Here is a 23,700-nt window from a genome sequence, read left to right as displayed (position 1 = left end):
CTAGATAATGTTGTCTCTTCAAAAGTTACCAACATCACAAAGGGAGAAAAGCACCCAGGGACCTTGAATCAGTTGATACAAAAAGGATAAATTATCGAAGGAGGGTTGCCAGCAGAAAAGCATATGCAATAATGTCATGCAATTCAGAGGATGAGGCAAAGGCTGAAGTATGAGGAAACATTTATAGGGATCTAAGAGAATATCTGAAAGTTTCTTGTTCTTTTAAAAAAAATCCATCTCAGTTAGTACAATACCCCTTTGAAGTGACAGAGCAAAGAACATTTTGTGGTAATGTAGTTCCCACCTGCTGGGAGGGGGCAGTGTTGGATGATTTCTTTACTTATGTCATGGCCATGAGGAGGAAAATCAAAAATATTTCCATCCACAGGCAGCAGCTCCTATATGAAGTTGTAACACAGCCATTCTGAGGCAAAACTTTCAAATAGCCTTGCAAGATATGGTGATGCTGTATGGTAACTCACTAATTGAAATTCCAGGGATAACTGGAATAAGTTATTCCAGGGATTAGTTAAACTATAGCAAACTGGTAAGAAAAGCAGAGATTAACTCTTGTATTAGTCTATCCAATCAGAGTTTCCTCCATTCTGTTTTGTCTGGAAGACTGACATATATTGTACCCATCAGTGTCATAGCTGAGCACTTTTTGTACATACAGAACTTGAATACAATGTTGACAGAAGCAAAACACCGCATAGTAAGTCCTGTTTCCTGCAGCACATGGGCTCAAACTGTTATCGCCAAAACTTAGCTTTGTCCTGTACCCAAGACAAGTAAGGTCCTGGCTTAATGTCTAGATAAATCCAGAGACAGTGGTCCCATTTCAGAACTCGTTGCATTCATCATGTACTTCCTCACCTCTGGGGAGAAGGAAAGCTAGAGAGATAAACTTCTCACCTGAGCAGCAAAGAGAGGAAGAGGCAAAAAGAGACTGGAAGCTCAAGATACCCATCCCTTCTGCCCATGTGAGAAGGCTCACTCTGTTCCTTTTTCTCATCTCTTTCCCTTCCAGGCCTGGGAAGAACACAAGACACTGCAATTTGTTCCCTTCTCAAGGAGTGAACAACATGAGGTACTACAGGAGGATCCACGGAGTAACAATTCTTGCAGGGGCTTAAAGGTAAGGGGGTAGGCAGGAATCCTCTGATTCTGCAGGGACCAGCACTGCCTTATCCTAAACATATGGTGAAGAGGTAGCATTATTGGTAGAATTACAGCAGCATACACACATTCACATACTCATGCATGCACGCACACACACAAACCATGGCAAAGGGCAGAGGGAGTTCAAAAATTAAAAATGAGCCCAAAACTTAATATACTCTTTTTGAAAGCCAATATTCACATTTGGGGGCCAGTCTCAAATTATGGGGACTGACTCATGATTTTTGAGTACTATTAGCAACACAGCTCTTTATGCTGTAATTATAGCACTCTTAATTAGATTGGGAGATTGCTCCAAGATTCCTGAGACACCTTCTGTAACAAATATAGACACCCTCAGGGCAGTCATATACATTTATGGAAACAGCAATTTAAGTAACAACTATAAACAGATCAAGTGGGTCTGGTGACATCACCACAATGAAAAATGATTTTTGACAGCACTAGATGAAAAATTATTTTAAAAGGAAGCCATCCTCTTTTTTTTTTTTTACTACGTCAAAATACACCAATGTGATTTAAAATTACAATTGAGAAAAACAAATACTCTTCTTTCACTCATCAGCTATGGCACACTTTCCGAGTAGAAGGTTATAAGGAAGTTGTGTTACACCACAAATAGTTCTGCACACCCTTGTTGCACCAGTAAGAAATTATTTAATGCAACCCTGACACTGCAGTTTTGCTTCTCTTGCTGCATGCTTGAAGTTATCAGTTCTCACGGTGAGATTTTAAGCACATTCCTCTTTGCTCTTCTTGTTTTCCACTTCTTTCCTGGTGTTTTATTTGCTAGACAAATCTAGTTTGGTTTTAACAGATATGAGACAAAGATTGCATTGCCTTGCCAAATTCCCTCCTACCAAATTACTGAATTACTGAAGGCAATCCTTATTTCAGTAGACCTTGGTTGTTTTGCTTGACCTCCAGCAGGTGTCCAATTAAGTCTGAACAATTTATATGATATTCCCTTTCCATTGATAGTTCTAGAATTAAACTGATGAGATCTCTAGAGAAGGACCATCAGTGTTACACCTTTCGTCTTTAATTACACCAGTTGAAGATGAATGAATGTACCAGAAGGATCCCAGCTGGGAAGTAGCACACTTATTAGATAGTTGATAATTTAATATACACTCTGAATTCTGATTATTTCCTTTAAACATCTGAAGAGCTTTCAGCATATCTTGTGACAAAATCTTAGTACTTATTCAACTGGATGCCAACTGTATTCTTTTCCTTTAAAAAAAAAAATACTGCACAGATGCAGGCAAAATCTGTGGCTGGCATTAGAGAACAGAGACTTTTACACAAGGTGACTGAAAAGGTCCTGGTTAACGCATTCAATCTGTTGTTTCTAACAAACGCATATACATCATCTAAGAGCACGTAGAGGAGCAGAGCAGAAGACCCCTAGAGGAACCCCTAGAGTCCCACCATAGAAGACTCTCCCTCCCTCTGCTCCAGCACTGTAGCTCCAGCTCCTCCTCTTGTATTTTACTTCTGAGAATGTTTTATTGGAAATGAAACTCTAAATGAGTTCAAATTCAGAGTGAGTCACAGCAAAATGGACTTGCTAAGTAGAGTCTGTAATTTAGACACCTAACATTAGGTCTCAGCAACTAGAGGTCTACATCTGAGCTACTTGTCTGGACTTCTTATAGTCTGGTGAGAGAAACAGGCATGGATGTAACTCCTTTCATCTTCAGAAAGAGGTAATAAAAGAGGTCAGATAATACTGCAGAAGTACCATTCTCAGGGGTCAGCATGAACGTTGCTGAATTATTTTAGTATTGCACACTTAAAAAATATTTAAGCCTTGCTCAAAGCCAGCTGAAGTTAAGTAACAGTACTAGATTTTCTTCAGATATCTCAAGCTAAATAAGAACACGTTGACCTCTTTTACTCAAGTAAACTCACTGACTTATGAACAGTGCCTTTTTCAGTCTTCCAGGGCTTCCCCTCAAAGGGAAATTTATACATCATAGCCTAGTGCCTGTTCTCCCTCCTTCTAGATTCCAGTGTAGCCAAACTGAACTGCTGAAGAAAGCATATCCTCTGCACCAGAAACTAAAACTCAGATCTTCTACTCGCACACTTATTTCATAGGTAGGCACAGTTCAGAACAGAGATGCTTTGGTACGATTAAGTGGGAGGCTTGACTAATCCTTCCACTGTGCATATTTTTATGCTGTATTCTCATGTTCTTATTGATTTGATATTTCTCAGTTGTCCAAAAATGACCTGAGTGACTCACAAAACCAGACAAAAGCCTGCTCAAAGATCACACACATTGAATTGAAACACAGTCATTGAGAACGGAAAAGTCAGTCATGGGTGATAGCACTAAGGTCTCACAACTTCTTTGATTGGTTGCACAAACCAAATCCACCCACAATATTCTTTTACTTCTGTTGTACAGAGACAATCATTTTTTGTACCAAGTGTCAGGATTGGCTAGTAGTAAAAAAATGAACGAAGGGATCAGAAAACAAGAATTATTCTTTCTGCCTCTGGAAATCAGAGAGTATTATGACATTTCAGTTAAATATTGTGATGCTTGCTTCATTTAAGTTGTAAAGAACTTGAAGAGACTCCGCTTCAGACTAGATATTGTCCGGTGTCATGTCCAAAGTAATCAGTGCTAATACTCATAGTTACTTTGAAGAGCATGAAATAAGATCCTGCGTAGATGCACAGCAAGTTTTACAGAAATATGCACACATAGCTACAAGTGCCTTATACTCTTCTTTTGATTCTTCTGTACTGAAAGAATCCATTCTGCTATTCCAGCTTCAGTCTGTTATCAATTATAAATATTTTACAGCTCAAGCACAAGATCAGTCAACCGAGGGGCTTAGTAAATGTGTTATTTATACAGTTATTTGTTAAAATGAGCTTCATTGCACTGCAGAATGTTAAGACAAATTGTTGTGCCCTTTAGATTCATTATGGATGACAAAATACTAAATAAATCTTAAATAGGTATTCACCTTTCATCACACAGGAACTTAAATGGTTAGATTTTATCAACAGCGGAGTCTTTTTAATCTTCTTCCTTTATTAACCACAGAAAAAAATGATTGTTGTTTTCCCTGCTTTTCTCTTTAAAAAGTCTGATAATCCTTGTTGGGGTGTTGAAGCAGATCTTCTTTCAAGGAAGGAGCAAATCAATCTCTAGTGAAGGAAAGCCTAACTAGCTTCACTGACTCTGGCCTGCCAGGTACTATCTCACAGTGAGCCATTAGTTATGCGTCAAAGGCAAGCCAGCTTTTTATAAGGGTGCTTTATTGTACACAAGCAAGGAGTGCATTATCTTATCATCTGTTCCTGTAACTTCCTGCTTCATTGTGCTGCTGCAGATACAAAAAGAAAGACTTAGGACATAAATGTCATCTTCTGTGTCATTAACCCAAAATCTATTAGAATTTTATTAGAAAATAAGTACTAAGACAGTACAGTTACATTTCCTCCCTTATGCTGTGCTAAATTGCTTGTGAAAGTGATATATTATGATTCTTACACTGCATCCATTGCAAAATATGGAATAGAAGCCCACATACTGTGTACATTAAATGGTAATGTTAAATTGGCAATGAAGCAATGAACGTCTCCCTAAATCTCCAAGCAGGTTCTACAAATTTCCCTTTTGTAGGATACCGATAAATAAAGAAATTGTTTCCATCTAGGACTAAGCAAATGGTACTAGTAAGCTTCCTTGTTGATATACCCAGGTCACAAGCTATTAACCTTTTTTTTTAGAGACCAGTTTTTAATGAATAACCACCAAAAAAGAAAGTGCTGTTGTATTTCTCTGCTTGGGGCAGGCAGTTCCTTCATTATTAAAAGTCAGAAAGTCTTCAGAAAGAAAATACACTTCTGAGCCAAGAATGTAGAGGCTATGAAACGTTATTAAGTTTTCTGCAAAAGAGAAAAAGTCTCAGTTCATTTGGGTTTTAAAAAAAAACATTTTGGAAAGCAGAAGTCAGGATTCAATTTATTCCTGTGTAATTGGTCAGCACAAGGTTAAATAAAGAGGTAAGTTATGCATGGACTTCAGGCTACCTCCTTAGGGGTCAGTTTTACCCAGAACGCGACACATGAAGAAACTGCAAAGGGTAGATCCAAAAAGCCAAAACAGTGCATTGGCAAGTGGCAGGCTTAAGCCTCTCTTGGGAACTCTTTGCTCACAGGTAAACTTGGCAGTGTTGAAGTTTCTGAATTAGTGAAGAGAACGACTCTAATTCTTGTAAGATGAAACCAAACCAAAGTCCTGCCCTTCAGGACCACTGCCACGAGTCCCAGGCTTCACCTCTGCAGCAACCCGCAGACATCCGGAGCAGTTCCCAGAGGCAGCCAGCAAGCCTCTCTCCTCCACCTTGAAATTATCCCATTCTCCCAACAGGAACGATCCACGTAGCCTCTGTAAAGAGCCCGTTTCCGATTGTCCTGCTCCCACCGCTGCAGATGGTGGTGATAGTCCATGAAGCGTTCAATCTGCACAAAAAAGCACCAGGAGAAATTAAAGCTCTTCAGGCTGGAACTGCTGCTGCAGAATATAATCGACCCATCCAACACCAGCAGCTGCTTTTAGCCTTTGGAGATTGAAGCGTGTGTAACGGGACACAGATTTCAGAAATGGAAACAGCCTGCAGGTGGGAGCTGAATCAGCACGTTTTCAATCCAGTCTTAGTTCAGTTTAAGCTGGGACTAAAATCATTCTAGTTTGGGTCCCAGTTCAGACCCATAACAGATCATGATCATGTCCAACCATCCTTCGAACCATTTAACAGTGAAAAATACTGCATTTAAAAATAGGAATGGGCACGTGACAAAGGCAAAACTTCAGGGCTCAGTTCAGCCAGAGGGATGGTCCCTGCTCCCCCAGCAGCACAGGCACCCTTCGCACTTGCAGCACAGCACCGCAGGGTCCTCGTACTCCTCGCATCTGGCTTGAGATGATGGAGAGAAACTGCGGCGCTGTGAAGGTGGAACTCGAGCAGAAGAGAGAGATAAAAATAACCCCTCTGCTATATGCTTACATCCCAGATGTACAGAAACTCGTACACATTTATGCAGTGATGTATCCCACAGGACTGCAAAAGTCCAAAAGACATATAAAGGGCTCTGCTGTAAAAAAAATGCATTGCTCCCTATTGTAAGGGAAGGGAGGACAAAAAAATATAGCTAGGTAAGCACAAAAAGTACCTGAACTGATAAGTACCCACTAGCATCTGCCAAGCAGCACATCCTTGTATCGTGGTGCAGAAATGAGGGCTTCCCCTGCCCACACTGGGGAAATCCAGGGTTGGGGAGAGTCAGAGGAGGGGTAGGAGCAGAAAAGGCTCTATGTGATGTGGCCTTGTGTACCCCACAAGGTACAGACAGCCCTCGCTCTCAAAAGCTCCCCAGCAGAGATGTCACTTTATGGTCAGCTCAGTATTTTGAAGTGGTAACTATTCACTGGTTCAGCCCCAAACTGGATATAATGATGTCAAAGTGATGGTTCGGTATCTCTCCATGTCCCAGGAAAAAATGAGGCTTTGGACTAGTTACCTGCTCAGAGTTAGTGCTAGGTTTTGATACCTGATTTTGAAGAAATGAGGAGATAAAATACACCCATGCATGGAAAATAAGAACCATTTTGCTCCATAGTTAATAAATCATACCTGATTCTCTTCGTCCAGAGACAGAAAAAATAACTGAATCTTCAAAGGTACTGGCATTGCTGTCATTGTCAGAAAGGCTGTTTGTGAGAACACTCCATCAAAGGACGTTTCAGCTCTGCATACACACCCTTCACATTCTGCTGCCAAAGCAATGTCAGGCTGGGTCATATGCCTTCAAGGCAACTTTAACTTGGGCACCTTTCTTCAAAAGACATTAAAAATGATTTACATTTTTCCGCCCTAAATCAGCATTTTTGGTATCATTTGTGTCAGTGCCAAGTTCCCCTCATTCTTCACCTCTATTCTGGCCCACCTTTCCCCTCCCTTGTGCACTCCTGAATACCACTTGTGTGCCAAGAACTCGTATTGATGAATGCAAAGTTTGTTCAGCTTAGGAGAAGAAACTATATTATACAGTCTTCTATGTAACCTACACTAAAAATCTATCTAGCGTTGGCTTAAATCTTTCGTGAATAGGAGTAATTCTTCTGAATAGTGTACTTTCTTTACAAATGGCACATACCCCAAACTTGGACTTCAGCCATTTTTTTCTCATTACATTTCTTAAATCATATTATGCAGTTTATGCCAAGATGACAGAAAGTGACACACTGTGACCTCTATCCTGCCAGGAGGAGGCTGGGACTTGATGCAGACTTTTGGATTTTGAACAAGCACTCAGGTACTGTGGTGATTATTTCACATTGATTACTGGTTTTTACTGCTGATACTATTTTCCCTGATGGGTTAACTTTTTCCCATCCATGTGCCTCTTCCATCAAGGTAAATCATTAAACAATTCATTTAGTATGTTTGAGGGCTGTTGGTTTGTTTTGGGGTTGTTTTTTTCTTTCCCAGAAATACATTTAATTTACCGTGCATTAAAGTGTGCAGCAGAAATCACAGTGCAATTTCAGGAGAAATTATGCAGGGAACAGGCAAGAATTGCACATTATTTATATCACACAGAACCTGATAATAACTTATTATTCCTCACTCTCAGAGGAGCAAACTGAGCCATGAGTAGTGATTGCTGAGATATTCCGATGCTTCTGCAGGCACAATGATGTGAGTGTTTCCAATATGGCTCAGCATACTGTCTTCACTTACATTTAATGCCAACGCCAAGCACACGACATGAGGGCACTAAAGTCCTTTCAGATGTTGATGACTCACACTCTTTAAATATGTCACATGCCTGGACATATCCACCTTCCCATAGAAGGCACCAAATGCCTTTAGATGAAGCAGATGTTCCTAGCCAACCTGACTATGACCGCAAAGTGACCCTCATCTATTTTGGATTTATCAAATCATCAAAGGCTCCTGCTCCTGCCAATGAGACTTGGGGCAGGCGATTCAAAGAGGTTCATTATATAATGACAAGCTGCCTGAGCCAACTGAGGCAGAAAATGCTGCCTCCAGGGCAGCTGGGCTGTTCCTGAGGGAAGAGGAGCCCACAGGAGCCGAGGCAACCACAGAACAGGCAGTGTCCTCTCCTACCAGGGTGCTGACCCACCACATCTGAGAAGAGGGACCCCGGTGAGTGTGACAGCCATCAACCAGCTGGTGACCATTGGACAAGGTGAACAAGTCAGACGTGGGGGTCCATCCAGGAAGACCATTCGAGAACAGTGGGAGGAAGGGATGGGGACCTGACTGGAGCATAGATCTGGGGTCCCTCCAGAAATTCCCATCAGGAAGCCAAGACAGAAGGAAACAGAGCAACCCCCAACATGTCTCAGCCAGGACTGGGGACCTGTGCTGAAAAGAGGCTCCTTGTCCATAGGCAGGGGATGCATGGGTGATGATGGCAACAGAGGCATCTGGGTGCCCTTACGGCCCTGGCAGCACCCTTCCCCTTTCAAAGGGCCGTAAATACCAAGGCTAGCCAGCCAGCTTCCAGGGTGCTTTCTTGGTGTACATACACCAGCACACAGGTAATCACAAACATCTGGAGGGTAGCACCTTCAGTCAACCATGTACCAAATCATACCAAATCATACATCAGATATCAACCATAGCTTCAGGAACAGAGATTAAAGCAAAGAAAGTTCACTCAGTCTTTGCAATTTTATTCCAACAAAACCCTGGAATCCCAAAACCTAGCAGTACAGCAGTTTGCCATAGACAACCCATAGCCCACTTACTAAGAAAAGATGCCAGAGCTGCAATCACATAAGTACTAATAATGTCAAAATAACAATGTGGAATACAGAGCAGACTCTACTCCCAGATATTTACTCGGTAACCTATCAGGAGCTTTACATAATGAAATACATTGTGAAACAAGAGGTTAGTAATGAATAAAACTAGCTGACAAAGAAGTATTGTAGCAGTTTATTAGAAATGTGGACTGTGTCAAGTCCTTTACTGTAACCATGAATGGAATAATTTCTGTAGCTATGAAAGAGCAATCGGAGCAGATGACTGCACAGAAAAGACTCTCTTTATGGAGTGCTCAGGCACTAAGAACTGCTCAGCCAACAGCCCTTTTCTGCTTGGGTGCCATTTCCAAGTGCTTTATGTTTCGCTGTCAGAGACTTATACAATCAAAGCCTAGAATGAAGATGATGGTGTCTGTTCCACATCAGGTAAGTGCCTAAAGGTAGCTTTCAATCCCTATATTAGGCACATTCTTTTTCAAAATTTATTCCTCATCCAGTTTACCAAATATTCACTGCAAACACCTCCAGGTTATCAGTATGGAGGAAGATGCTTTGATATCTCACATCTCCTGCTGCCTTTGAGAGTTTTATAGCACCATGGTACCTCACCAATTCTGGTATGAACAGGGACAGCTTCTGACAAAGGCAAGATCAGCAATTAACTTGGGCAATAGATCTCTGAAAAGTGCAAATTTCCTATGAAATCAGGGGTTGATGCTGTTGCTGCGAAGGAAGGATGGGGCTGCCTGGGGTAGGCAACTCCACAGCATCAATCGCTCCCCCCATCTCGGACCTGCGTCTCCCCCTGCTTCCTCCCCTGCCTTCCCCATCCACTCTGCAGAAGCTGCCTGTCCTCCCAGGTGACAAATCCTGCTATTGCTGACGCTGCCCAGAAGACCAGAGAGGGTTCTTGGAGCGAGACACGCAAGAAACACTATGCTTGGTGGAAATTTGCTGATGCGAAAGCGGTCTTCAGTGATACCACGCTGCATGCTGCTGTAACCCCAGTAACAACTGACTTGGCAAATTTCTTTTCCAGACAATCTAGCTCAAAAATGGCAAACAGCCTCCTTCTGTATTGTTTACCTGTTAGGGAGTGGGGAATAAATGAAGCATGCACATGCATGTGCACAACTTTTGTACATTGGGAAAGTTACCTGTCCTTCACTTTCTCATTTATTAAACTCTTATTTTGACAGGTTCTTGCACACATGCTTGGACAATTTTTAGAAGTATCATCAATCTATCTGCAGTTGAGTTGCTCTCTCGCCCCCCTGTTCAGACTGTGACTGAACAGTTTCTTTTAATAAATGAGTGATATGGCTGGGTGTTATCAACCTACTGTAACATTTAATAGATATTCATAACACATATTAATCATGAGCAAGTTTACAAAGGATTCAATCCTGCAAGGTGTGGAGAACATTCAACTCTCCTTGAAGTCAGTGAAAGCAGAAAGGTTGAGATTTTTGTCCTCCCAGGTACTGCATTACAAATGCTGGGTCTTCCTTCTGGACATTAAAAAAGTGAGCACAGTTTTCTGAATCAATGCATGTGCTATATGGTCAGCTTGTTTTACCAGTATCCTGTTCCTTGTGGACTGAAATATTTATTTTTGTTTTAAAAGCTGAACTACAAAAAGAAGCCTTCCACCAAATTTATCCCAGGTACAGAAGTCTGCCTTTAAACAGAACTTTCTGCATTTTCTCTGGCTGCTTTGAATCAGAGAGATGCTGCTTGGCATATAAACACCCATATAGAAAATAAAAATGTTGGCATTCCTTTCCAGATGCAGAAATCAGAAAAACTTTGTGAATTAAAAAGTAACCAAGTATAAGAACAATAACACAGCTTCCTAAAATTTAACAACGTATTAAAGTGAAATATGGAATTACAATTAAGATTAATGGGAGACAACTAGAATGAATTTAAATTAGTTTTATTTTGAAAGTATGTGGGCTCCTGTTCATCATTTATGTGAAATTATCAAATCTAACCTCATTATTGTTGTTTCTTCCTTATCACATCAAATATGGCACATGCGCACAGAAAAGAATGGTGTTCCCACAAGCACAACGCACCCTTCTCAACGTCTTCCCACAAGAGCAAACACTAAAGAAAATACTTCTCTATGCAAATGTTTGAATACAAAGTACCACAGAACATATCAAATAAGCTAGTCTTTACCATGCTATTAAAATTATTAGGCAATTCTTTAATATGGGATTTTAAGAATAAAGTTCAATTTCCTAACGTATAACAAAAAGGGAAAGCAAATAAGAATGTTTAATCCTAAGAAAATATTGTATTTCTTCCTTTTTTTTTTCCACAACAGGAAGGTGGTACAGCCGAAATACACATAACGGTGTTCACTAAATATACACCAATTTGTCTGATCTGTTTATAGACATATTCATGCCCTGCCTGGTGCTCAATCACTTCTTGACATCAGGTAGTAATGTTAGGTATTTCTTGAAAGACTACAAAAGAGGCCACCCAAATTCTGTACTCCACAGGGGATTATGTTCCTTTCACCACATCAGCATCTCAGTTCTGTAGTTCATTTGCACCCTAAGAAAGTGATTTTCAGTACCATCTGCAGCCTTGCAGCTTGGGTCTGGTAATCTGCTTCTTCACTTTCAAACTGAAGAGGTTACAGGTAAGGTCTTATATCTCCACAGATTATATTGAACAACAAGCCTTTTATTTACTTTTTTCCTGAGAGGGAAGACTTGACTAGTGAGCAGCTTCTTCATAAGTAGTACTGAAATTCATGGGGCCTAATGTCAGAAAATCTGAGTGGATTTCAGTCACTTCATTCTCCTGAACATTTCTGCAAGAATTTGAACATGATAAAAAGTATATACTTTCTGTTACATCACCAGAGTTAGTGAAAAATCACTGGAAACCAGTATAAAATCACTGGAAACCAGTATAACTTTTTTTTTCCCCCCACAAAGCAGAAAATTGAACCAAAAACTAGGCACAGGCCTAGGAATGGAATACTTGGGCAGCTGAAGGAGGTTACACTATGGCCCCTGACCAGTGTGAATAATAATATTCAAAACTATCTTCCTTTTTGCTTCTTCTGTATTTATACTTTGGGCTCACTTGTTTGTAATGTCCTATGCTATAATTGTTTGGCTCTGTAGCCCATGATGAAATGTCATATTAGATGATACTGTAAACTTGCAGAATATTTAACAGCCATGAAAAAGCTATTCCTCACCCTCTTCTGGCTTCCATATGTTAATGTCTCCTTGTCTCCTTCAATATAATCTGGGTTATTTTAGGGGTTCTTTACCTCTGGACATGCTTTCAAATCTCATTATGCAAATCCAGGACACATAGGCAAAAAGAATATATTCAAGTTATTAAATGAGAAATCTGAATTCTTTTCAAGGAGTTAGATACACAGTAATAGAAATTAGAATTGTTAACTGAGAATCAATTTTCCAGCTGTCAGTTTAACAAACAATAATAGAAGTTTTTTAATCAATTCAGTTGGCTACCTGATGTTTCCTTCAACAAGAGACATTCTTTATATGACAGGTTCTTGGGAGAAGATATGACAAAACCCATATACATGGGCAGAATGCCTGTAACAGGAGACATCCTGCTAACAACAGCCCCCTGTAAGATGCCAGCTCTGATGCCCTGCAACGGGGTCAAGCAGCAAGTGGAAGGTGTCCAGTGCTGAGTGAGAAGAGGAAATGGGGAAAGCATAGTTGCAGTGAGTAGAAAAAAGCAGATGGTGCCAGTAGGCTGTAGGATTGTTGATTTTGGTTTGTAATTACAACTGGCAATCATTTTGAACCACTGCTGCTTTTTTTAATTATTCAGCTTTGATTGCAATTACAAGCCAAAATCAACAATCCTAATAACAGAGCTCAGAGTCTTCTGATGAAATAGAAAAAGTCCCGTGTTTGGAACCTGACCTTACAACCCTGAAATTTAACAGGAAAACTTATTAACAAGAAAACGTTTCGGATCATAGGTTGGGTGCCAACGTATTCATAGCCTACGACTGTAAGAGTAAGAAGGTTACAGTGAGGACAGTTGAAGATTTCTTTTGGAAGCTGAACTACAGTGACCAAGGGCAAAACTTACCAAAGTGGCAACCAATTTCATGCACCATTTTTCTGTAGAGCCTAGTTTAAAGGCAACTGGGTGTCTCAAGATGAACCAAAGCCTGAGGCCTTCTGAAACAGTGAACATTTTTTAAAAGTGTATGACTGACTTCTAACTCTTTGAGAACTGTCTCATGTATACAATAAAATTCGTCAGACTTGTTAAGCATTTACAAGTAGGGCAGGAGTATTTTGAAAAATACCTGCTAAGTTCATCCAGCACCACAGGCTCACATAGGATGCAAAAAGCCCATTCTGAGCTTGTGAGAAGTAATCACAAGTACATATTTGAGCACCTAAGTGGATATCAAGTCCATTTAATCTTTTTCTGCTAAATAACATGTGTTTCCCTTCGCAGTCACTCTTGAGGATGAACCTCATCTTGAATGGAAAACAGAAATAGACTCACCAAAAAGTTACAGAAAATCAAACTGGAAGCGACCTCAAGAGTACATCTAATCCTTCTCCCCACTGAACTATATCCAAGCCATGCCTGACAGGGGATTTCCTCAGATGGAGCTCCCACAATCTTTCACAGGTTGTGCTACAGTTTACCTGTCTTTGCTCTCATTACATTATTCCTAATTTTCAACATGAATCCTCATTGCTCTGATTAAAGCTTGTTATTTCTTGTTTTATCAACGGAACATGAAGGGAACAGTTTCCCCCCTCCTTTAAGTTGTGCAAAGACTGTTATGTTTCCCACTAATATTCTCCTTTCTTTACTTAACCATTCCAATTTCTTAAGCCTTTCTTCATAAATCACGTTTTCTACTCCTACGATTACTATTTTCAGCAAGCTGTCCAGTTGAGCCAGGCATTTCTCAAAAGTTAGTACCCAAAACTGGGCATAATATTCCAAACGAGCATTTACCAAAACTTAATAGAGCGGGAGATGATTTCACATACCCTACAGGTAATACTCCTATGTAACTATCCTATTAACCCACAACAAAATTATATTTTTTAATCCTGTTCAGTATGAGATTCACTGTGACATGAGATCCAGCCTAACCTCTTATTCCCCAATGAGGAGAATATGCAATTCTCCAACTTCTTATTCTCTCTCTGTGTTGATGTAAGAAGATTATTCCTGTCCAAGCCTAATATCTTGAATTTTTTATTGTTGAACTGCATTGTGCTGCCTTAGACTGCATCTTTATCTTGTCAAACTGTTTCTGAAGTCTAATCCTGTCCTCCAGTATGCTCCTTAAATGTTGGTATCATCTGAAAGTTCATGAAAATACTGAAAAGTGATAGTGAGCTATTGATAACTACTTTCTAAATACAGTTTTTCACGCAGTGTCACACTGGCCTTATGATAATTAAATCTATAGAGTGCTTTCTTAGCTAGTTTATAAAATGTCATGAGAGATAATACCAGAATTTATCAGGAGAAAGCAGCATGTCATTGCCTTTTTCTTCCCTATCCATAAGGGCAGTTATTATTCAGTTCCAGAAAGAAATTAGATGACTGACATAATTTGTTCTTGGCAAATCTATAATGGCTGTTAACTCATTTCCTCATTATCTTCCAGGTGGTTAAAAATGCTTTGAATATTTGTTCCAACATTATTCCAGAAATCAAAGCCAGGCAGACCAGTCTATGACTTTTAGTAGCTCAGGTCACCCTTTTTCAAGGGCAGACACCATGGTTTCTCTTTTCCAGTCTTCTGGAAGCCTATGCATCTTCCAAGAATTATCAAAGATAACCACTAATAGCTCTAGGGTTGCTTCTGCCAGGCTTCACAGTACAGTGAATTTCCTGAGACATTAAACCTGTTTCCTTCCTGAAAACATCCAAGAGCTAAATATTCTCTAAACGGCCTATCTCCTTTCTTATTATTTTCTTCTGAGGTTAGCTTTGTTAAATTTATGAGCACAGCTGACCACTTTAGTGAAGACTGACACAAAAAAAGCCACTAAACATGTTAACCATCTCCACCTCAACTTTTGGCAACTTATTTTATTATTCTTTTGATAATGAATCCAGTTTTCTCCTTGGACTTTCTCTTGCTTCTAACATACTTACAGAAAGTTTTCTTGCTAGCCTTTCTGTCCTTTGCTACTTTAACATGGTGATTATTGAGAATGTGATAACTCAAGCATTAATTCAAACAGCTGGTGTAAGATGTACAAGGTATGTTGTAGCACTTCCAAGTGCAATTCCGGTCAGCTGGAGCAAGTAGCTGCACAGCAGTCTGCCTTGCAGCAACTGCTGGCATTTAGTGGTGTGTAAGTAGTGGCTGCAAATGTTCACAAGTGGAATGAGAGCTGGCATCATGTCACATGCCAAGAAGAGGCACTGTCAAAGAGATCAGAAGAGCAGACAGCACTCTAATGTATGTATGACACCCCATCATCTCCCTCCTTCTCCTCTTGACGGGCATGCTGGAGGTCACATGTAAGACTGAAAAGTGGGATAATTATGCATTCAGTGGGCTTACTGCACCTTGTGAGGCATCCCACCCTGCCATACCTACCTGCAGCTGCCCTTGCTGCGCCTGGTGAGGAATGCAGGCACTGTTAGCCTGTTTCTGCCCTAAGACCCAGGCAGACCGAGAAGAGGACCAACTGGCTCCGTTTCTCTCTGTTTTCTCGTCAGTTCCTCTGTCTGTATATAATGGAAAATCTCTCTCCACCATGCCTCCCCCTTTCTCCGAGCAATGCAATCGGAGCTGTGTCAGGGCAGCTAGTTCTTTCTTCGCTCTGATTGCACAATAATGAAAGGATGGGAAACAAAGACTAGCAACTTTTGAGATTAATCCCCCTTCTGTTCTCAGCTGTCAGACTTACTTATTTTTTCCTTTTTTCAGCTAAATCAGATCATTATACTACAAATCTTTACTCTGAATGAAAGATTAAACTCAGGTATTTTATTTTCATCAGGGCATAATATTCAGCACAGAATAATTGGCTATAGTTTCATCTGGATATTTGTATGGGGCCTCCTATCACATTCCACTAAACCCTTACTGACCCTTTCCATTTTGTTGAATTCCTTAGGATCTTACTGTAGTAGAGTCCTGGCAAACAGAACTTTGCACTCAATTATGCCTATCTCCACATCTGAGATGTCGTGTTTTCATGAAACCTCTTTAAACAATCAAGAGAATTAAAAGGTCTTCAGGGCTGCTTTGTAATAAAAGTAGTAATAGGAAAGAAAAAAATCCATAACCTAACTGCTTGTCCTTGACATAGTCAGTATTTTTTCTACAATGAGAAGAAAAAAAGAGGAAGAAAAAAAAAAGAAGCAGGAAATAAGAAAAGGCTTTCAGACTACATTTAACTGCTTCAAAGCCAACAATAAAAGTACCACAGTTAAACCAGAAGACCAAAAAGGCATAAGGTCATCAAAACCAAGGCTCATTGAGCCAGTGTATTTGGATAAATGTCATTTCCACTTTGTCTGCACAAAGAGTGCTATATTGTATATAGAGAGCAGAGCTCATGCTACCATAAAATTAAAACCAAAAAATATCCACAGTCTATTATGGTGGTGTTATGGGAAGCAGGCAGGTTTCTTATATATGAATAGACTCTCTGGTGTGACTATTGGATCTACTTAATATTTCTTACTTTACTGATTACTTGGCTGATAGTGTCTTTTTTTAAAAGACACTGTCACAGAGGCAACGTATTTTCTCAACCAAGAAAAACCGGCTTTATGCCACTTTTGCTTTATCAGAAATTGACCCAACAGTAGCTTTGGGATTTAATTTAAACAGAGAGAGACAATGCATGACAAAAGCATGGAGCATAACAACCCAACATGGACCTCTGCTAAAGCATAGGAGGCCTTTGCTGTTGCAACAAATCAGAACATTTCTAGACCTAGTGCTTCTGGTCATGTTTTGCTTTGTTTTCTCTTTAAAAATATTATCAATTTAGAAGTAAAAGCCTACTATAAAATTCTCCTTCTGAGGTAGTAAAAGGCAATGGGACTGCCTGACATTTGGAGCCCTTGAAAATTTATGCCTCTTATATTAACACCTAAAAATGTTTATGAAACATTTTGGGTTATTTCTCTCAGAAGTATCAGATTTTCATGATATAAAGGTCATGGAAGGAGTTCATATCAGACTAGGTCCTGCACAGGCTATTTTGTTGATTCCTTTGCTGTCTTATGAATGGGTAGCATTTCAGTCACATTTTTAACATATGCAGTGCAAAGGTGGGTTTAGTCCTTGTGCTGTATGATATAGGCAGTCCATTGAGTTTAGGCAGGAGACCCCTAATGAGAATTGCCAGAAATACTGCTTGGATCAGCAGCTGCACTAACAAATTTGAAAGGTACAAGGCAAGCAGTGTTCTCTGAATGTGGAAATCTACAACCCACCTCTTCTTCAGGTTACTCATGTCTTCTCTGATTGATATCATTGAGTGTTTTTTCAATTTTCTGCTTTGGTTGAGCTTTGAGTTTGTCTTGCACATGCCGCAGCTGGGAAACAAAATACTCCATCACAAGGAATATACAAATAAAGAGGACACAGAACAAGTACCAGGTCCAAGTGACAGGAATGGCAAAGCATTGCTCAAAGCATGCTGCTGGGCAGGAGTTGAGAGATTCAACCATGGCAACTCAAAGCCACTGCTCAGGTAGGACCAGGAAAAGCCTTTCACAGAAACCACCAGCATGCATGATGCTAAAAAGCCAAACCACAATTTACGTCCAATGTAATAAGGGGCTTCATTACCCATGAGTGAATGAACCATAGGACTGAGTAAGGAAATCAGGACATTTGGAGTTATACATATTATACATTGATGAGGGTTTGTATACTTTTTGACATTGGGTGTCTAAGAAGGTAAGGGTAGCCAGATACAAATTTATGCTAATACTCTGCGGTGGCTAAAAGCCACACAGGCTCCCCTGAACCTGAGCGGGTAATCTTTGGTTAGTGCAAGAGGAGGCTGGCCAGTTTTCATCCCATAGGCGTGCCTAGGGACAGTCCTGACACAGGTTTCAACACAAGTACAGTTTCAAAAGTACCCTGGAGATCAGTGGTTTGCAGTGAAGTTACCAAACAGCCCAGCAAGCTCCAGAAGTCCTTCAGAGGCTTGTGGGATTTGTAAATCTAACAAACTTGCTTGCCTTTGAACATCTCAGGCAGGCAGGCAAACACTACACCACTATCAGAAATGCTGAATCAAATCAAAACACTACTGAAAACTTCATAAAAGTCAGTGAGGAAATCCTTCTTCTTCTGTTTGTTATTGATGGCTGCAAGATAACCTTTATTTATAGTGCCCTGGGGACTTATTCAATAGGATGTAGTGACACTGATGAGGAGGATTATTTATTGTTTATACAGTTGCTTAAAGATGTAAGGCACTGCATAAATACTCTGGAAAGTATCATTCCATAAGAAAGCTCTCAATTATGCATCAAAATACTTCTTGCACCAAAGTTATTCTGGACTTACTCTTCGCATCACAAGCTACATTTGCAATGCTCACAAGGTCTGACTGTATCCATTATTCCACAGTAGCTGATACGCAGTCAGTGTAAGAACATCACAGTTTCTACCTGGTATTCATATAGTACCAATAATCTGCAAGGCATATTGATAATGGTCTTCACACCTCTAGAAGATAAAAACACCAAGGAAGCTGCTGGCTTATTTGACAGAACTTCAAAAAAATTTTCAAAAACTATGTTAATGGACCATGGAACTTGCATTCAGAAGTGTTAAAATGCTATGGTAATGACTGCATGAGCAACAATAACCTGGTCATTTTGTGTACATGCATTAAAATATAGCATGTAATTACTAGGCTGTGTATGAGCTCAGAAATTTCTCAAGTAATAAAAGACACAATTGTGTCCATAATCTCAGAAACAAATGTAAAAGAAACTTTATGTACCCTAGAGGAAGGTCACACAGCACAGAAGAGAACGCAAAACCTCTGGTGATTGTCTTTAGCTCTTTTTGCTTTTTCATTATTGTCACTGGCACACCAAGTAAATATATTGATTACAGGATAGTTTCTGCCACTTCCTGCTCTCAGTGAGTAGCTCCTCGCTTTACTCTAAGATCAGCAACAATATTGATTTAGTGATCAGTTAGACACACAAATTAGTCATGTGGCCTATAACAGAGTAATTCACATCAGTAACCGTTCACACTGGAGGGACCTGCTGTTTGCCCCATGAGCCCTTTTGGCTGGTATTCTGTGCATTACGCTTCTATGAAAACTTGGTTTTTTCCATTTTTTTATGTTTACTGAATATGAATTTTTATATATTTGAAGCCTGTTATAGCAAATACAGCTGAGATAATTCTCCATCATGCTGCTTTGTTCTGTAAGCTCCAGGTCCCAGGGTCTAAGCTTTCCCAGAGGAAATGTGTGGTCTAAGCTAGTTTGCAATGAGTCAATAACCTCTAATCAATAGAGCAGGAAAGACCTCCCTAGAGGTTGATTTTAAACATGTACCACAGGGTAGAATAAATCCTTCTGTGTCCATGACAGAGCTGGTCGCTCAGACCAGGCAGCTGACTTCTGGTGACTAACATCGGGGAAACTGAGTCCCACTATCATTGGGCTCAACTTAACTAAACTACAGCAGAGCTGTACTTAGACCATAACCTATTAACAGGGCACTGTTTGGGAAACTAAAAGTTTGGGAAGCTGAAACACTGTCTTTCTGAAGCCAGTAATTTTTATTTTTTTTTTTTAATGGTGGAGGGAAGCGAGAGAAAGAATATCTTTATGTTGTGGAAGACACAGGAGCAGAACAAAGGGCCTTTTTGGTTTTTACTGCAGTTGCAGAAACAATCCTCAGTGATATAACTCCTCAGGAAGATTTTGTATGCCAAAAAAGATTTTCCATGAAACTCTTCTGGGCAAATTCATCTGGGGTGTATTAAGACAAATCCAGTTATACTGATCTATTACTTCTGTCTGAGCACTTAGTTTTCTTCAATTTAAAAACATAAGGGAGTAGGAAAATGTTTAAGCAATGAGACATGACATACTATACCATGATGTACTGTTGATTAATGTGTATCCCGGGTGGATGGGGAGTAACACAAGTGCCTACACCATATGTGGCGAGTGCATTAATCAATATTAATGTGTATTAACAGGTACAGAGAGAGGGTACTGAAGAAGAGCTGGTTTTGGAGCCCAATCCTGCTGCGATGGCAATGGGGGACTGAATCCTGTTGACACAAGGAGTCAGCCTGACCTCTGAGGCGGTGACCTCAGAAAAGCAGGTGCATTTGATGAACTCCATGCCACAGGATGTTGCAGATGCTAAAAGCTTATATGGATTCAAGGACAGGCAGGTCAAGTTCACAGATCAGAAATACTTTCAGGCTATAAATTCAGAGAAACATCTCCAGGTCAGGCAGCCTCTGAGCTGCAAATGATTGGAAGCAGGGAGAGTACCCAGGGAAGTATCATGTATCATGCACCCTGGTTTTATATTCTTTCCTAAACATCTCCTTTTGACAGCCATCAGGGACAGGACAGAGAGCTAGAGAGCCATGTGGTACGACCCCATTCAGTGGTCTTTTAGTCTGGTTTTTTATGTCCTAAATTTACAACATACGACTAGTCCCCATTAAGTCTATGCAAGTTGTGCAACACTCAGAGCGGAACAGTATGTGCAGCTATATGCATACCTCCATTGATAAACTGAACTGCATCAAGACTTTTAGGTAACTGGCTCACTGTGAACACCAGCAGGAATTTGGCATGATCTTCCACCACAGAGACCAGCTACCACCAAGCAGCCGCTGCTGGTGATGCAGCAGCTCTCATTTCAAAGCTCTGGTGAGGCACGGTGCCTTGAGAGCTACTGCCTGCCTGAAGGTGATGAACCAGTCAAGAGACATAACTCAGTGCAGTACGAGGCACTTCAGGAACCCTGCAGCACCACTGCTCCAGACACGGGAGAGGAGCGGGATCCCCCCGTTGGTATGAGGCAGCAGCTCTCGCTCTCTGCTAAGTTCAGAAACATCCCCATTTTCTACTCTGCAGGGCAGAGACCTTATAACACAACTGCCATGTTAGGGAAACCAAAGAAACAACGATAACACATTGCCTATTGGAGCATATTAACATGCCCCACAGCAGTCTCATTATGACTGTTAAACATTTACTCAAAAGACTGAAATAAATGTCTTTTTTATTCATAGCCTCCCCTCCAGCCTCTCTGCTACTTCCAGCCCCTCCTACCAGCACAGGAACTGGAGTGGTTCAATAGTCCAACAGTCAAACAATGCTGTCAACTGCCTACTCTCAAATTAAATTAAGCTTCTCTAATGCTTCTAATTTAATGTATTAATGCACACAACAAAAGCAAAGCTTTTGGGGTTGGCTTTTCTCTGATTGATGTGGTCCTGTGCTTCAAAATCTTTTCTGAGAGGCTGAGGTGGCTTTTAAATTTCACTTTCAACCGATAAGTAAATAAACAGATTTGAATACTGATCACTTTCTAGCACCATGATTTTGAATTTCAGGAAACTACTGTTTTAAAGGTGACTGGCTAAAGGTGAAGAACTCTAAAAACTGGACATGTCAGTAAAACATCTCAGCTATGTTTCATCCTTTGTCTCCATTTTAGGCAACATGAGGGAGAATCTGTAACTTACATCACGCTATTAGGATCTGGCCCTGTGCAAATCAATAAAGACCGCATGACTTTACTCCACACTCCAGTCCAAAGCCTTAACTACTCGCTAGACAGCCTGTAATTTCAGCAAGGAAAGAGAGTGCCTGCAGGTGTTGAATTAATGCACCATGAAAGCAGAACTCTGCTGTGTTGCAATGGAGCTAAAATCAGGCTTCTCTGGTCTTGTTGACAGTATCCAGCTCCCAGTGTATTTCTGACTTTGGATACATAGGCTACCTAGTAATTTTGTCGCATCTTGAAAATAGAGCAGGGGAAAAAATCCATTTAGACTCTAACAGCCATAGGTCATATTTACCATTCGCTAACAGACTGCTGTGTTGTGAATGGAACCTGCTTCTTCAGTCCCACAACACAGGTTTCTCTTGCATCACTAAAACTACTAGAAGGGAACTCAATAACAAAAAAGTCACTGATTTCTAAGAAAAATAATCTAAATTGTGATGTTAACCAAAAATAGCACCAATAAAAGTCAAACTTTGGAAAAAACTGTATTTTGAAAGAAAAAGGCTTTAATTATAAAAGTTTTCATTTTAAAACCAGAGCTGAAACAATGTACTCAGTAATTTCAATGCCACTGATCCCATTGACTTTGGATGAGAAAACTGACATAGGCAGTGAAGAAAAGCCATCACCCAGGCAGCTGCTTTTTAAGCAGACACCTGCTCAGCTCTGCCTCTGTGGGTCACGTCTAGTTGCCGTTCCATATGTGTGACATTTCTGAGGCCAGCTTGTGGCTTTATCTCAGTAAAGCTGTGAAAATTTAGACATCTGACTAAGGCCATGCTGACACCTGTCTCTGCTCCTAACCTGTACCACGGAGTCACCTCACGGGGACGAACGGGCAAGCCTTCAGTATTGAGGTGGAGGTGAAGATGTCTGCTCAGTGTTTTGAGTACAGCTGCTCTGTTCCCTGGAGCAAGTTTGCAGGTCCCGAATAGAGATAGGCATCAAGGTGAGGTGATGTAGCCGCTGCCTCAGGCAGCCGGCTGCCGGGGTGGAAATCAGCCGTTGCTGTCGCTACAACTGGAAACGTGCAGGGCAGCAGCTACTTCTGGGGGGGACAATGAGGGGCCTCATGCCAGAAGCCACTACCGTTCCTCCTCTTCCTCTCAGCAGTGGCAAGTCAGGCTCCCCAAGGCTCCCCAGAGCTCTCCCCTTATTTTCTCTGCCTTGGTTTTACCCATCTCCTTCCTAAGAAGTCTCAGGTGCGAAGAGACAGACTCTCCCCACGTAACTGCTACAGACTTTTGGTGTGCCAGTGAGTGATATAGCTTAAGCTGCCTATGACCTTCTGCAAAGCTAGGTGGTTTGGGTTTGTGTGGCGGGGTTTTGGTAGTGGGGGAGGGTCTGCAGGGCCGGCTCCTCTGAGAAGCTGCTCGAAGCTCCAGGTCAGACCCGCCACTGGCCCAGGCCGAGCCCATCAGCTACGGCCGTAGCACCTCTGGGAGAACAGAGTTAAGAAGGGGAACCTGCAGCGGCACTGGGGAGTGGGATGTAAGAGGAACCCCTGTCAGTGAGGTCAGTGAAGAAGGAGGGGAGGAGGAGCAGGGGAGGAGGGGCTGCCCCCACAGCCCGCCGTGAGGCAGCAGGCTGTCCTCCCCAGCCCACGGAGGGGAGCGGGGGAGCAGAGGCCCACCTGCAGCCTGGGGAGAGAGGAGCCCACGCTGGAGCGGGGGGATGGATGACCCCAAGATGGCCGCCGCTCCCTGGGAAAGCCCACGCTGGAGCAGTCTGTGCCTGAAGGACTGCAGCCCATGGGAGGGACCCACGCTGGAGCAGTTCGTGGAGAACTGCAGTCCATGGGCAGGACTCACGTTGGAGAAGTTCGTGGAGGACTGTCTCCCGTGGGAGGGACCCCACACTGGAGCAGGGGAAGAGCTTGAGGAGTCCTGCCCCTGAGGAGGAAGGAG

At 41.3% G+C, this 23,700-nt stretch overlaps 1 long non-coding RNA gene across 2 annotated transcripts; it reads left to right on the top strand.

Annotated features, from left to right (window-relative positions):
* The first annotated feature begins 1,046 nt into the window (after positions 1 to 1,046).
* Positions 1,047 to 22,194, top strand: LOC138689556 (uncharacterized). 2 transcript variants are annotated; one of them, XR_011328418.1, is made up of 5 exons: positions 1,047 to 1,138; positions 5,585 to 5,834; positions 7,431 to 9,442; positions 13,505 to 13,684; positions 20,238 to 22,194. It is a non-coding gene; the product is annotated as an uncharacterized lncRNA (long non-coding RNA). The 2 variants fall into 2 exon arrangements; XR_011328417.1 differs by lacking the exon at positions 20,238 to 22,194 and having other exon boundaries at positions 13,505 to 17,832.
* The last annotated feature ends 1,506 nt before the right edge of the window (positions 22,195 to 23,700 follow it).

The sequence above is a fragment of the Haliaeetus albicilla genome, chromosome 17 (assembly GCF_947461875.1).
Source record: "Haliaeetus albicilla chromosome 17, bHalAlb1.1, whole genome shotgun sequence".
Taxonomy (NCBI): Eukaryota; Metazoa; Chordata; class Aves; order Accipitriformes; family Accipitridae; genus Haliaeetus; species Haliaeetus albicilla.
This window is presented reverse-complemented; position numbering and strand designations above follow the sequence as displayed.